Below are 13480 nucleotides of genomic sequence, written 5' to 3' on the forward strand. Positions count from 1 at the left end.
CTTGAGTTCTGCTTTCGAAGGGGCAGAAGCCGGGTACCTGGAACAAGACAGCAGCAGCCCCATCAGTCAGGTAAACAGGAAGCCATCAAACCGGTTGAGCACAGAAGCTCATGCCAGTTTCATTCCTGGAAGCTGGAATGATCGCTGACAAAGGAGTTAAACACCCAGCGTATCACGAGGGCTTTTGAAATAGCGGGGAATGGCTGGAAGGTGAGGTCTCCTTTTCTGGATCAGATGTCGGTGTGTGCATGTGTGATGAACAATTGCATATTTTGTTCTTGGGGGGGTTGTGAAATCTGCAAACATACCTACTAATAACCCATCTTGTGAGTGCATTTCTGAACCTTGGGCATTTTAAGATGGGTGACTTCAACTCCCAGAATTCCCCCCTCCAGAATACTTTAAGACGTGTGGACAGATTCCCAGAATTCCCCAGCCAGGATGCTTTAAGATGAGTCCCCTCATTAAGAAGGTATATAGCTTCTTACTAAATTTAAAAATGGAGGGCGAAGAAATAAAAGACACAATGGCAAAAGGGGGGCGGGAACTTCGGCTATATAACATAGAATTAGAGCAGAGGTCAGCAACCTTAAACACTCAAAGAGCCACAAATGTCCTAAATGTTCAAATCTGGAGCTGACTGGAAACCCAGTTCCCCCACCATAGAGTCTCTTCCTAGCGCGGCGTCCTTTTCCCTCTACCTGTCCTAACCAAAAGCCCTATCAATTGTGAGGCTGACCAGCGACAGGGAGCCACAGCAGGGGGATGAAAGAGCCACATGCGGCTCCAGAGCCACATCCGGCTCCGGAGCTGCGGGTTGCCAACCCCTGAGCTAGAGAAATGGGAAAGGAACTAGAGATTAACAATGGCAACCTCTTATAAAGAAGATTTATATAAAGTGTTTTACAGGTGGCATTTACCACCTGCTGGGTTAGCTAAAATGTTTAAAAATACGTTTAGCAAATGTAATCTAAAAACGGGCACATTTTATCATACGTGGTGGACTTGTGTTAAAGCAAAATAAAAATGGGCAAAAATACACAGATAGCTAGAAAAGATAATAGGGAAATGTGTAGATTTTAAACCTGAACTGTTTTTATTAGGGATGATATCAGAAAAAATTGATAAGAAAAATATGTAATTAGTATTACACGTCTTAACACCAGCAAGGATTACCTTGCACAACATTGGAAAAATGAAGAAACACAGCAAGACGAAGAGATAATTAAGAAGTCCTTTTTTGTTGTATTAAACTACTAGACATACCCAGTTCCTGCAACCGTTCTTCCTATGTTTTAGCCCCCAGTCCTCTAATCCTCTTGGTTGCTCTTCTCTGTACTCATTCTAGAGTCTCCACATCTTTTTTATATCGTGGTGACCAAAAATAGATGCAGGATTCCAAGTATGGTACTTTACCTAATCTTGATGCTATCCCTCTGTTGATTCAGGCTAGGATTACATTGGCTTTTTTTGACACTGATGGCTCATATTTAAGTGATTATGCATTACTTCTCCCAGAACACTCAAAGAGCCACAAATGTACTCACTGGAAGCCCCCTCCCTCCCGATTCAATTCTGCAGCCAACCGGTTCCCCCACCATAGAGTCTCCTCCTAGTTTGGCATCCATTTTCCTCTACCTGTCCTAACCGAAAGCCCTATCAATTGTGGAGACGACCGGCGACAGGAAGCTGCAGTAGAGTGATGAAAGAGCCACATGCGGCTCTGGAGCTGCAGGTGGCCGACTCCTGTCCTAGATCCCTTTCACAGTCCCTGCTGTTGAGGCGGGTACCACCTATTTTATCCCTGTGCATTTGTTGTTGTTTTTTCTTTCCTTGCCATCCTCCTCATTCTGTTCCCCTCTCGTTTGTAGGATCGGCTGCTTTAACGGAAAAGATACAAAATAGGAAGGGAAAAAAAATTGAGAGAAGGAAGGAAAGAAAGGCCAGTTTTGCAAGGCAGTTAAGCAGGACCAGGTGTTGCTACCAGCAGGACAAAGTTGGGTGAGTCAACCTCTTTCTAAAGAAGAAGAGAAGGTTTATGAAACCTGTATATTGCCAATCAGTGCATGCCAGTCCCATGACTGTTTATTTATTAAATGTGTAAGTTTACAATTTACATGTCAAATTACCGACAAGGCATTTTAAAGTTTGTCTGCGCTTCTTATTCCTAAACTTAGACAACATTGGATAAAGTTAATATCATGAATTCCGTACTGCACAGTTTGCCACCACAATCTCAGTTGTTATTCCTCATGGGAGGCGGTGGGTGGGTGGGTAGACCGAAATTCTGATTGGGGGGGGGGTGATTTCTGAGCTTGAGAACCCACATTAAAGTCGCCTTGTTCCCCCGCTGTAGGAAGCGAGCTATGTTAGCCTGTGGTTTGCCAGAAATCCAATACAGATAGTCATACTACTTACGACCACAATTGAGCCCAGAATGTATGATGCTAAGCGAGAAATTTGTTTAGTGAGTTTTGCCCCGTTTTGTGTTTTTTCTTGCCACAGTTCTTAAGTGAATCACTGCAGTTGTTAAATTAGTAACATGGTTATTAAGCGAATCAGGCTTCCCCGTTGTCTTTGCTGGTCAGAAGGTCGCAAAATGGGGTCATGTGACTCCAGGACATGCAATCGTCATAAATAGGAACCCCCTCTCAAGCATCCAAATGTAAACCACGTGTCCGTGGGGACCCTGCAACGGTCATAAAGGGAGAAAAATGGTCTGAAGTCTCTTTTGCCAGTGCCGTTGTAACTTTGAACGGTCACTAAGCGAACTGTTGTAAGTCAAGAACTACCTGTAGCACCTTTCTGACAACTACTTTTATGAACAGACATAAGCAGCAGCTGTTTAAAACCTCCGGTTTTGGTGGTCGGTGATTGAAACACATAAGGTAATAGCACTCCCGCCGCCTTGAGTCTGGAAGCAGTTCCATAGGTGGAAGGGGTGGACATTTTGGTGAGGTACTGACGTTTCGTAGTGTAAGGAGCCCCAGACCGCACCTGAGGGAAGGACTGCAATGTCTGCAAGTTTGAACTGAGGTAACAGAATGTGAGGCAACTGGCAGTTGGAACAGAGTTATTTTCAGGTGGGGAGAGGGAGTAGAATGTCTTTACTCCTTAGCATCAGAGCGTGTTAATTATTGTATACGAATTACTAATGATCTGATGGTCATTTTGAAAAAAAATCCTTTCTTAGCAAGCACCTAGAAGCCAAGAGGAACATACGTGCTAAATTTCAAGTTTGTAGGCTTTACGGTTCTGGAGATTTTGTGATGATGCGTGAGTGGTATTTGGCATAAACAAACAAACAAACAAACAATCAAACAAACAAACACAGGTAGTCCTCAACTTACAATTGTTTTGTATAGTGACCATTTGAGGTTACAACAGCACTGAAAAAAGTGACTTATGACCGTTTTTTCACACTTATAACTGTTGCAGCCTCCCTGTGGCCATGTGAGCAAAATCGGGATACTGGGCAGCAGGCACATATTTAACAGTAGAACCAAATTTGGAAGGGGCCTTGGAGGTTTTCTAGTCCAACTCTGTGCTCAGACAGGAGACCCTATGCCCTTTTCAGCAAAAATCAAGTGGGAAGCCAGATTGGCTTAATGACTGTGTGATTCACCTAACAACAGTGGCAAAAGTTGTACAATTGGACCAAACTCGCTTAACCGCTGCCTGGTGTATCAGTGGAAACCATGGGCTCTACAGTTGTCGTTAAGTCAAGGACTAATAAAAATCCATATTATCATCATTAATAATAATGGGGAAAAAACGACGTATGTCGGCCCGAGTGCATAAACGAAGTTAGTTTTATGCATCTCAATACGAAGCTGGCATTGTGATTCTGGGCAGCTGATAAAAGTGGGTGGCTTGTAATACCGTCTTTGGGTTTCGCTCTGGAGCTTCCTGTTCCAGTGCAAGAACATGTATTCTATTGGCTGTTGTCAGATTCCTATGGGGTCATGTAGGGGTCATATCTGGCTCCATACGCAAAGAGGAAATGCAAATCCCAGGTCAGTGATGGCGAACCTTTTCAGCACCTAGTGCCCAAACCAGAACATGCATGCATGCCCGTGCATGGGCATGCGCACTAAAACACCAGCATGCACGCCAGACAACTGGTCTTCATACGCACCGCAGCACTTAAAACCCGAAGACCAGTTGGTGCGCACATCCCCGTTTTTTGGGCGTTGTTGTGGCCGTTTTCGGGCCGTTTTTAGAAATGCATCCTCAGTTTCTGCTTGGGGGGCTATTAAGAAAAACTGCTTTCTGTCTTTTAAGAACATGTTTCTCCATTTCTCCTTTTGGGAAATAAAACATTCTGCCTTTTTAATATTTCATTCGTCTGGGGGTGGGGTAGATGCTGACTTTCTCCCAAAGTTTTAGAATGAACACAGGCAGGCGGAGGACACGCAGAATCAGGTTTTGGACATCGAAGTGGTTTTATTGAACCCAAGTGGTTTAACCAGTTGAAGGAAGACCATTCAGCTGGATGAGTCATCCCTTACACAGACACACCCTCGAGTGAAAACAAGCACGCCACGTGCGCTGGCTTTGCTTATTTTCTGCTCAGATGGGTCTGGTTAAAAAGCAAAATCCTGAAGCAAGAGCTTATGGTTTTGGGTGTGGTTTGGCACGCTTTTGGCTCGCCTTCATTTTCCTTCTCATCACATTGTTTCTGAGACATTTCCTCTGGTTTCTTCCAATAAACTAAGCATCTCGGTGTCTCTTTGTGACTTTCTCTGCTAGGATCTAGCCAACCGTTTTTGGATGGCTAGTTTTGAATAGTGATGAAAGCAGCAGGCTAGAAACTAGGAGATGAGGAGTTCTAGTCCTGCCTTAGGCAGGAAAGCGAGTTTGGTGTCTTTGAGCCAATCACCAGGAGATGGTGAGTTCTAGTCCTTCTTTAGCAGGAAAGTTGGCTGGGTGACTTTGGGCCAATCACCAGGAGACTGGGAGTTCTAGTCCCACTTTAGGCATGAAACCTAGTTGAGTGTCTTTGAGCCAATCACTGAGAGACTGGGAGTTCTAGTCCCTGCACAAGCATGAAAGTCGCCTGGATGACTTTGGGCCAATCACCAGGAGATGGTGAGTTCTAGTCCCACTTTAGGCATGAAAGCCAGCTGGGTTCAGTCCTCAGGAGACAGTGAGTTCTAGTCCCACTTTAGGCATGAAAGCTAGTTGAGTGTCTGAGCCAATCTCCAGGAGAAGGTGAGTTCTAGTCCCTGCACAAGCATGAAAGTTGACTGGGTGACCTTGAGCCAATCTCTCTCTCTCAGACTAACCTACCTTACAGGGTTGTTGTGGGGAAAATAGGAAGAGAAAGAAATAAAAGTGGGATCAAGACTTTTCCTGTCCTGTCGTGTCTAATTCCAGGGGCTGGTGCTCATCTCCATTTCTTAGCCGAGGGAGCCAGAGGGAGCATTCCTGTGCTCATGTGGCCGGCATGACTATATGTGGAGGCCCACAGAATGCTGTCACCTTCCCACCAAAGGGGTACCTATTTATCTACTCACATTCGAACTGCTAGCTGGGCAGGAGCTGGGGCAAGACAGGAGCTCACCCCATTGTCTCAAACCCAGGCGAACAGATGTCCATTTCTGACTGCCATTTGGTCCCAGGAGGCTTCATGGAAGCCTGCTAGGCGCTAAACAGGGCACGGGAGGGGGGGGTCACGTGCATTGCATCATGGGTGTGGCCATGCACGTGTGCCCTGTTCCGCGAACGCTTTTGGCCCACGACGACAAAAAGGTTAGCCATCATTGGTGTAGGGTCTCCTGCTTGAGCAGGGGGTTGGACTAGATGACCTATAAGGTCCCTTCCAACTCTGTTAATCTGTTAAATTTCCAGCTGACAAGCTAGGCGTTTTTAACTACTAAGGCATCACACCCCTTACAAAGGTGGGATTAAAGGGAGGGAGGGAGGGAGGAAGGAAGGGACAAGTGGAAGGATGGAAGAGAAAGGACAAGAGGGAAGAAAGGAAATAAGGAAGGAAGGAGGGAGGGAGGAAGGAAGGAAGGAAGGAAGGGTGGCTGTTTGGATTACAAATTGTGCTATCCTGGCTGGCGACCTAGCTCCCATCATCCCCAGTGTATAGGCTGCCACCAAGCATCCCCGCCCCTCTAACTTTGCAATTTCTTCTTCCAACCTCTTTCTCCCCCCCCCCCGCTCCTCCACTTTCCAGGATTAACAGGGTCTCTGCAAAGACTGTACCCAGGGTATGCCAATCTTTTTTTGGGGGGGGGCAAGTTCCTCTCTCTCAGCCCAAATCCACCTCACAAGATTGTTGTGGGGAGAATAAAAGGAGGAAGGAGACTCTGTTTGCCACCTCGAGTTCTTTATACCAATTTTTTAAAAAATGGTTGAAACAAGCAAGGAAGTTGGAATCAGGTTTGCTGGGCTTTAGTCAGCGGGAGAAGACTTTCTCTACCAGGCTGTGGTGGACATTGTGTGGCTACTCCAAACAGTTTCCTTTCCACTGGGGTTGTGGCCCGCCAGTGGAGCTGGCAGCAGATTTGGAGAGTGAGGAGGTTGGTGAGGGACACGGGCCAGTCCTGGAATCTGGGGAAGGCTCTGATGAGGGCTCTGTGTCGGAGGCAGAGAGGGGGCCAGGGCCGTCCGACAGTTATCAGCTGCCTTCGGAATCAAACATCAGTGAGGCAGAAGAACAGCTGGAGCCTCTTCCCAGTGTGCGCATGCGCAGAGTTGCCAGACGAAGAGAAGAGCTAAGGAACAGGGGTCGACTTGGGAGGAAGGCCACAGGTGGACAGTGAATGGCCCCTCCCAGAGGAAATAAAAGAGCAGTGCCAGGGGAGTGGAGTTTGCAGGAGACAGTTAGTTTGCTTAATTGGTTTGGAGACTCATTGCCAGGTTTTGCAGATATCGTCCTGGCAGCTCTCCAAGCCAGATGAGGTCTGTGACTATAAATCCTCCCTCGAAAGACTTTGCTGGGTGTGAAGGAGCAGAATTCACAGTCAATTAATAAAAGGGTTTTTTGTCGGGACAAGGAGTTTGCTTCAGCCTCTTGGGAAGCCTCGGTCAGAACAACTGGTCACCAACGCCAGCCACCTTTTCCCTACAATCAGCAGAGCCTGAGTGTGGCCACGTCTTCCTCCCGCTTGCAAAACCAGCCTCCTCCACCTCCTCTTTACGCTCCAGGTGAGAGAGACACCTGCTTCCACCGTGCCTCGCAGGAATGGCCCAAACGGGCCAATAGCAAAACGTCTTCTGTTGAAGGCATCCAATTTGGGCCCGAGATGCTTGCAGCAGCTTTCTTTTGAATAATGTTAATTGCACGGTGCCAGAGAGGAAGTGCCAGTTGCCCTTAGAGGATACTCGGCACGTGCGCCGCCCACTCTGCTTCTCCAGCCCAGGAGGAAGTCGAGCATCACATGAAGATTCTTGTTACGACACGAACGATCCAGAAACGCGCCCAGGAATCCGAACGCCAGAGCTGCCTTAGGGCTGCGTAACGGAGCGTAGAGCCCAAAATTCAGCTTCACATGCTAAACAGGGTAAGGATCAGTTTAATGCCGGCTTAGAGATTCCAGGCAGTCCTCGTCTTACGACCGCAACTGAGCCCAACATTTCTGGGGCTCAGCGAGACGTTTGTCAAGCGTGTTACGTCCCATTTTATGAGCTTCCTTGCTGCATTTAGAATAGAATTGCAGAGTTGGAAGGGACCTTGGAGGTCTTCTAGTCCAACCCCCTGCTTAGGCGGGAAACCCTACACCACTTCAGACAAACGGCTATCCAACCTCTTCTTAAAGACTTCCAGTGTTGGGAGCATTCACAACTTCTGGAGGCAAGGAGTTCCACTGGTTAATTGTTCTCACTGTCATTAGGTGAATAGCGCGGTTGTGAAGTGAATCCAGCTTCCCCTCTGACTTCACTTATCAGAACGTCGCAAAAAGGGGATCGCATGACCCCCCGTGATGCTGAAGACCGTCATAAATACGAGTCAGTCACCAAGAGTCTGAATTTTGATCACATGACCACAGGGAGGCAGCCAAGGTTGTAAGTGTGAAAAATGACCATTTTTCACACTTAACAACCGTTGCCGCCACCCCCGTGGTCACATGATCAATGTCCGGCCACTAAAGGAATGCTTGTGAGCAGGAGTGGTATTCACTTCCTTTCCCTACCGGTTCGCAAAGGGGAGCTTGGCCTTCCATGCGTGTGCTTTGATTGCATGCACCGCTAGTACACCTGCGCGTGGCTTGAAAACGTGCCTAAATAGGACGGCGTAGAACCGGGGCAGCCGCAATTTCCACTACCGGTTTGGGGGAACCGCTCCGAACTGGCTGAATATTACCTCTGGTTGTAAGTCAAGGACTACCTGTATTCATCTGGTCAAGCGAGGGGGAAAAGCAGACCGCATGGGGGTTTTAAAAGGTGTCCCCCACTCGTCCTATGGAAAAGGCAGCAATAAGCCGGTATGGTCAGCGTCACCTTGAGAGGCTAAATTTGCCACGATGCTCCTAACCGCTTTGGCTTTGGTCGTTTTTCAGGAGAGTTTCCGAGGAATTTTCCAGTCTGCGGTTACCCTTCCTTTTTATTTTGTATTTTTTTTTTTTGCCTCCTTTCTCTAAGCAGAGCTTGGAAGCTTTTCCGTTTTAAGGATCCCGTTGGAGGCTGGTAATTTGCACTTTGTCCGGGAGATACTTCCAAGAAAACAGAAGAAGTGGTGCACTCAGAAAGCTGGTGGAGGGACACCGCAGTGTTTTAGTACAACTCTCCGGAGGAAAGGGGAGGATAGGAGTTTTTCTTGGTTCAAACAACTTCACATCTTTCCTTTCCTCCCCTCCTTTTCCTTTCCTTTCCATTCCTTTCCTTTCCTCCCTTCCTTCATTTCTTTTCCTTTCCTCTCTTCCCCTCCCCTCCCCTCTTTCTTTTCCTTCCCTTCCCTTTTCATTCCTCTCCTCCCCTTCCCTCTTTCCTCTTTATTTTTATCTGCTCAATTGTGCCTGATACTTAGAAATTGCCTGGATAAAAGTAGTCCTTGCAGTTTGTTGGCAAGGGTTTTTTTTCTTTCAAAAGTGGCTTGCCATTGCCTCCTTCCTAGGGTTGATAGAAAATGACTGGCTCATGGTCACCCAGCCGTCTTCCATGCCTAAGGCGGGACTAGAACTCCCAGTCTCCTGGTGATTGGCCCAGAGTCACCCAGACAGGTGTCATGCCTAAGGTGGGACTAGTACTCTGAGTCTCCTGGCGATTGGTCCAAAATCTCCCAGCCTCCTTTCATGCTTAAGATAACACTAGAACTCTCGGTCTCCTGGTGATTGGACCAGAATCACACAGCTGTCTTCCATGCCTAGGGTGGGACTAGAACTCTCAGTCTCCTAGTGATTGGGCCAGTCACCCAGCCTCCTTTCAGATAGGACTAGAACTCCCTGTCTCCTGATGATTGGTCTGAAGTCACCCAGCCTCCTTTCATGGCTAAGATAGGACTAGAACTCACAGCCTCCCGGTGTTCTACACCAAACCGCCTCTCTATAATTGCATTGATCCCAAGAACGTGGGAACAGCCCCAGGCTAAATCAACTTCCCCGCCTCTTCAGAAGGGACGCGAGAACGAGGAATAACACGCCGTATCTGGTTCCATCATCTGCTGTTTATTTCAACGGTTCAGATATTCCCGCCCATCCCGACAATCCAGAAGAAAAAGAAAGAAAGAACCTAGAAGTAGCTAGATGGGTCCATTCTATTGATATCAAGCACGTCTTCCCCACCCCCAAAGCGGTCTTTGCGGAGGGCGGCAGAGCCATCCCTAACTCAGCCCCGGACTACGGTGCCCATCACCCCCACCCCAAGGTACAACCAGGCAGGTAGAGTTGGCCAGGTTGCAGAAGCAGCTGGGGCGGTGGGGGGAGGAGGTAGAGCTGGAATGAGAAGAAGGCTGTTTGGCTTGACGGAAGAAGAGGAGGAGGAGGAAGAGGAAGGATGACTGACATTTTCTTTTTTATTCCTCCCTTCATGCTTTTAACTCATCGCAAGCTTGGTTGCTCCAAGGCTAACGTTTCACTGGGAGAGGCCCCAGAAGTGCTTTTTCAATGGGCCAACTGGACTTAACTATGTTTTTCCTTGAAGAGGTTTCGCTTCTCACCCCGAGAAGCTTCTTCAGTTCTGCCCGAAGGGCAGGGGATGGAAGGATTTCTATTCCTTGCAGTCCTCTGGTCGTTAGTCCTCTCTCTGGGAGTCGTTGAGGCCACTTGGAGGTCCATCTGTGTCCTTAGGGTCACCTGAGTGGTGCAAATGATTCTTGTAGTCTGGAAAATTGGTAGTGCAAATGAGTGTGGAACAGCTGCAGGATTTGGCTTTGGCCGGTCTGGAGAAAATAAGGACGATGGGTGACAGGATAGCAGCCTTCCAGTATTTGAGGGGCTGCCCCAAAGAAGAAGGGGGTCAAATTATTCTCCAAAGCACCTGAAGGCAGGACAAGAAACAATGGTTGGAAACTAATCAAAGAGAGAAGCAACCTGGAATTCAGGAGAGACGTCCTAAGAGTAGTATTCAGCTGCTTTGCACCGGTTCGTCCGAATGGGTAGTGGCAAACTGTGGGTGCCCGACTCCAAAATGTCCTCTGTAGCCTCGTTTTTGACGCCGCGCGCACATGCATAGGCATGGGCTCACAGTTGCGGACCAGTGGTAAATCTAAGTGAATCCCACTGCTGAAGCCGAGATACTGTAAACCTCCAAGTGGCCTCAGTGACTCTTAGAGAGAGTACTAACAAACAGATGACTGCAAGGAACAGAAGTCCTCCCATCATTGAATCCAAACTGAAGAAGCTTCTCGGATGAGGAGCGAAACACCTTCAAGGAAAAACCAAGGAAGTCCAGTTGAAAAAGCACTTTGGGGGCAACCACAACTTGGATGACTGAGAATCTTCCTAGACAGCTGGGAGAGATATTCACACACGCCTCTTTCTTCCCCCCAGCCGAATAAACCTCTCAAAATCCTTAATTTTCCTCCTCACCGGAGCCTGTTAGCGCTTCAGTTTTTAATCGGGCTTCGGTTGTTTGGTTCCAAGTGAACAATTTCCCCTGAAAACGGAACACATCCCATTTTATTCCCTTCAAATCTCCCCTCTCCTCCTGCCGCACGCGAAATAAATCAATATATCCCCCCCTTTTCAAACAGTAAAAAGTGCATCGTCCTGGGCTTTCGGCAGGTACAAATCTGGATCGGGTATTTTTAAAAGTTTAAACTCTTTTTGTAAAAACACATTTCCCCCCCCCCCCAAAACAAAGCCAGCCACATTTCTCTCTGTTTTATAGGTAGAAATGCCGCTGGTGCTGGTTTTATTTTTTTCAGTTTTAATAGCTCTACGCTGAGCTATCTCCTGAACTTGCCGGAACTCTTCTTAGCTATCAAAAAATCGAATGCTCCAAGAAAATGGGGAGCGGTCTTGCAAAGGGCGGCCAGCCACCACAATCTTGGGGTGAGAAAGAGGAGCAGAAGTGGTTTGGGAAGCAGGCGCGGTGGGGCTCGCCTGGAAAATGTTTGGGGGTGGGGGTGCATGCAAATTAGGCTGGAGATTTCAGAGATTAAGAACGAAGGTTTCTCTGCAGGATTTTTCACCCGGTCGACTCCATCTTTCTCCCCCCCCCAAACTTTGTCACTTTAAGACAGGTGGACTTCAACTCCCAGAATTCCCCAATCAACATGGAGGTCAATAATCTCAGCAACTTTTAAGACTTGTGGACTTCAACTCCCAGAATTCCCCAGCCAGCCTTTCCCCCCCTTCACTTTGCTGAAGTGAAGATATATTACGTTTACTGTATACCCACCGTCTATTAAGAAAGTTACCCTACGCAGCTGGCTGTGGAATTCTGGGAGTTGAAGTCCACGTGTCTTAAAATGACCAAGGTTAAGAAAAGAAATCTGCTTTTTTAACATTTCTGGTGCAATATGGCTCTTCCAGAGTGATGCACCAGACAGAAAATCTACCCAAATGCAGGAAGCCAAACAAGATTTAACCAAGTGGCATCTTTTGCCAGTTCAAAATGGGCAGCTGTGAATTTTATTGCCATTTCTCAAGATGAAAAAAAATGGAGCTTCTGGTATGGACAGTTTTGTCGGCTGCATGCAAGGGGGATGGAGTGGACGCCGTGGTTTTTTTGTGACATAACCCACTGTTGTTGCCTCCATTCTGACCAGCAGATGCCCAACCCCGTTGCTGCCTTCCGCAGAGACCCAGGGAAGAGGCACGGGTGCTACGCTAGAATAAATTTCACAGCCAGCGCAAGACCCAAAGCAAAAAAAAAAAAGAGGGGGACATCAGGCATCCCCGAGCGAAGCAGTGGGGTAGGGTGGGGAACGCAGTAGCTGTCCTTCCTTTCTCCCCCACTGCCCCACGTGACCCCTGACCCTGAGGGCCACTTTTATTATTGCTTTTAAAAGAGATGGCTCGTTCCTTAAGAATAGATGGGAGATGGTTGGAAAAGGGAGAGTAGGAAAGAGAGGGAGGGAGGGAGGGAGGGAGGGAGGGAGGGAGGGAGGGAGAAAGGAAGGAAAGGAGAGGAGAGGAAAGGAGATGAAGAATAGACAAGGGGAAGAACAAAAAAGCAAGGACAACAGGGAGGAAAGGAAATAGGAAGGAAGGAAGTAGACGACGAGGAAGAACAAAAAAGAAAGGACAACAGGGAGGAAAGGAAATAAGAAGGAAGAAAAGGAAAGAAGGAAGGAGTGCACAAGAGGAAGAACAAAAAAGAAAGGACAAGAGGGAGGAAAGGAAATAGGAAGGAAGGAAGTAGACGACGAGGAAGAACAAAAAAGAAAGGACAACAGGGAGGAAAGGAAATAAGAAGGAAGAAAAGGAAAGAAGGAAGGAGTGCACAAGAGGAAGAACAAAAAAGAAAGGACAAGAGGGAGGAAAGGAAATAGGAAGGAAGGAAAGAAGGAAGGAGTAGACAAGAAGAAGAACAAAAAAGAGGACAAGAGGCAGGTAAGGAAATAGGAAGAGAGGAGGGAAGGAAGGAAGGGGAAAGGGTAAAAGGAAGGAAAGGACAGGAAATACTAATAATGGAATATATTTGCAGTTCATAGTTGGAACGAGGAATCCATGGTGCTCTCTGAACTTGGTTGTTTTTTTGCAGACGTTTCATGACCAAACTAGGTAACATCATCAGTGCTAGTCCTGATACACTGATGATGTTATCTAGTTTCGGTAATGAAATGTCTGCAAGAAAACAACCAAGCACCAAGAGTACTGAGGACAGGAAATAGGGAGGGAGGAAAGGAAGGAAGGATAGATAGATAAAGAGGGCGGAAGGAAGGGAGAAAGGGAAGGAAGGAAGGAGAAAGGGAGGGAGGGAAAAAATAGGAAGAAGGAAAGGAAGGATGGAAGGAAAAAAAGAAGGGAAGAAGGAAGACTCGATCTGAGCACCAGAACTGTTTCCCCACCCTTAGGGGTCCTCCTGACCCACAGCAGACTTTGGGGGGGGGGGGCATGTGGATCCCAGGAGGAAGGGAGAA

Source organism: Natrix helvetica (genome assembly GCF_964273705.1).
Source record: "Natrix helvetica genome assembly, chromosome: Z".
Classification (NCBI taxonomy): Eukaryota; Metazoa; Chordata; class Lepidosauria; order Squamata; family Natricidae; genus Natrix; species Natrix helvetica.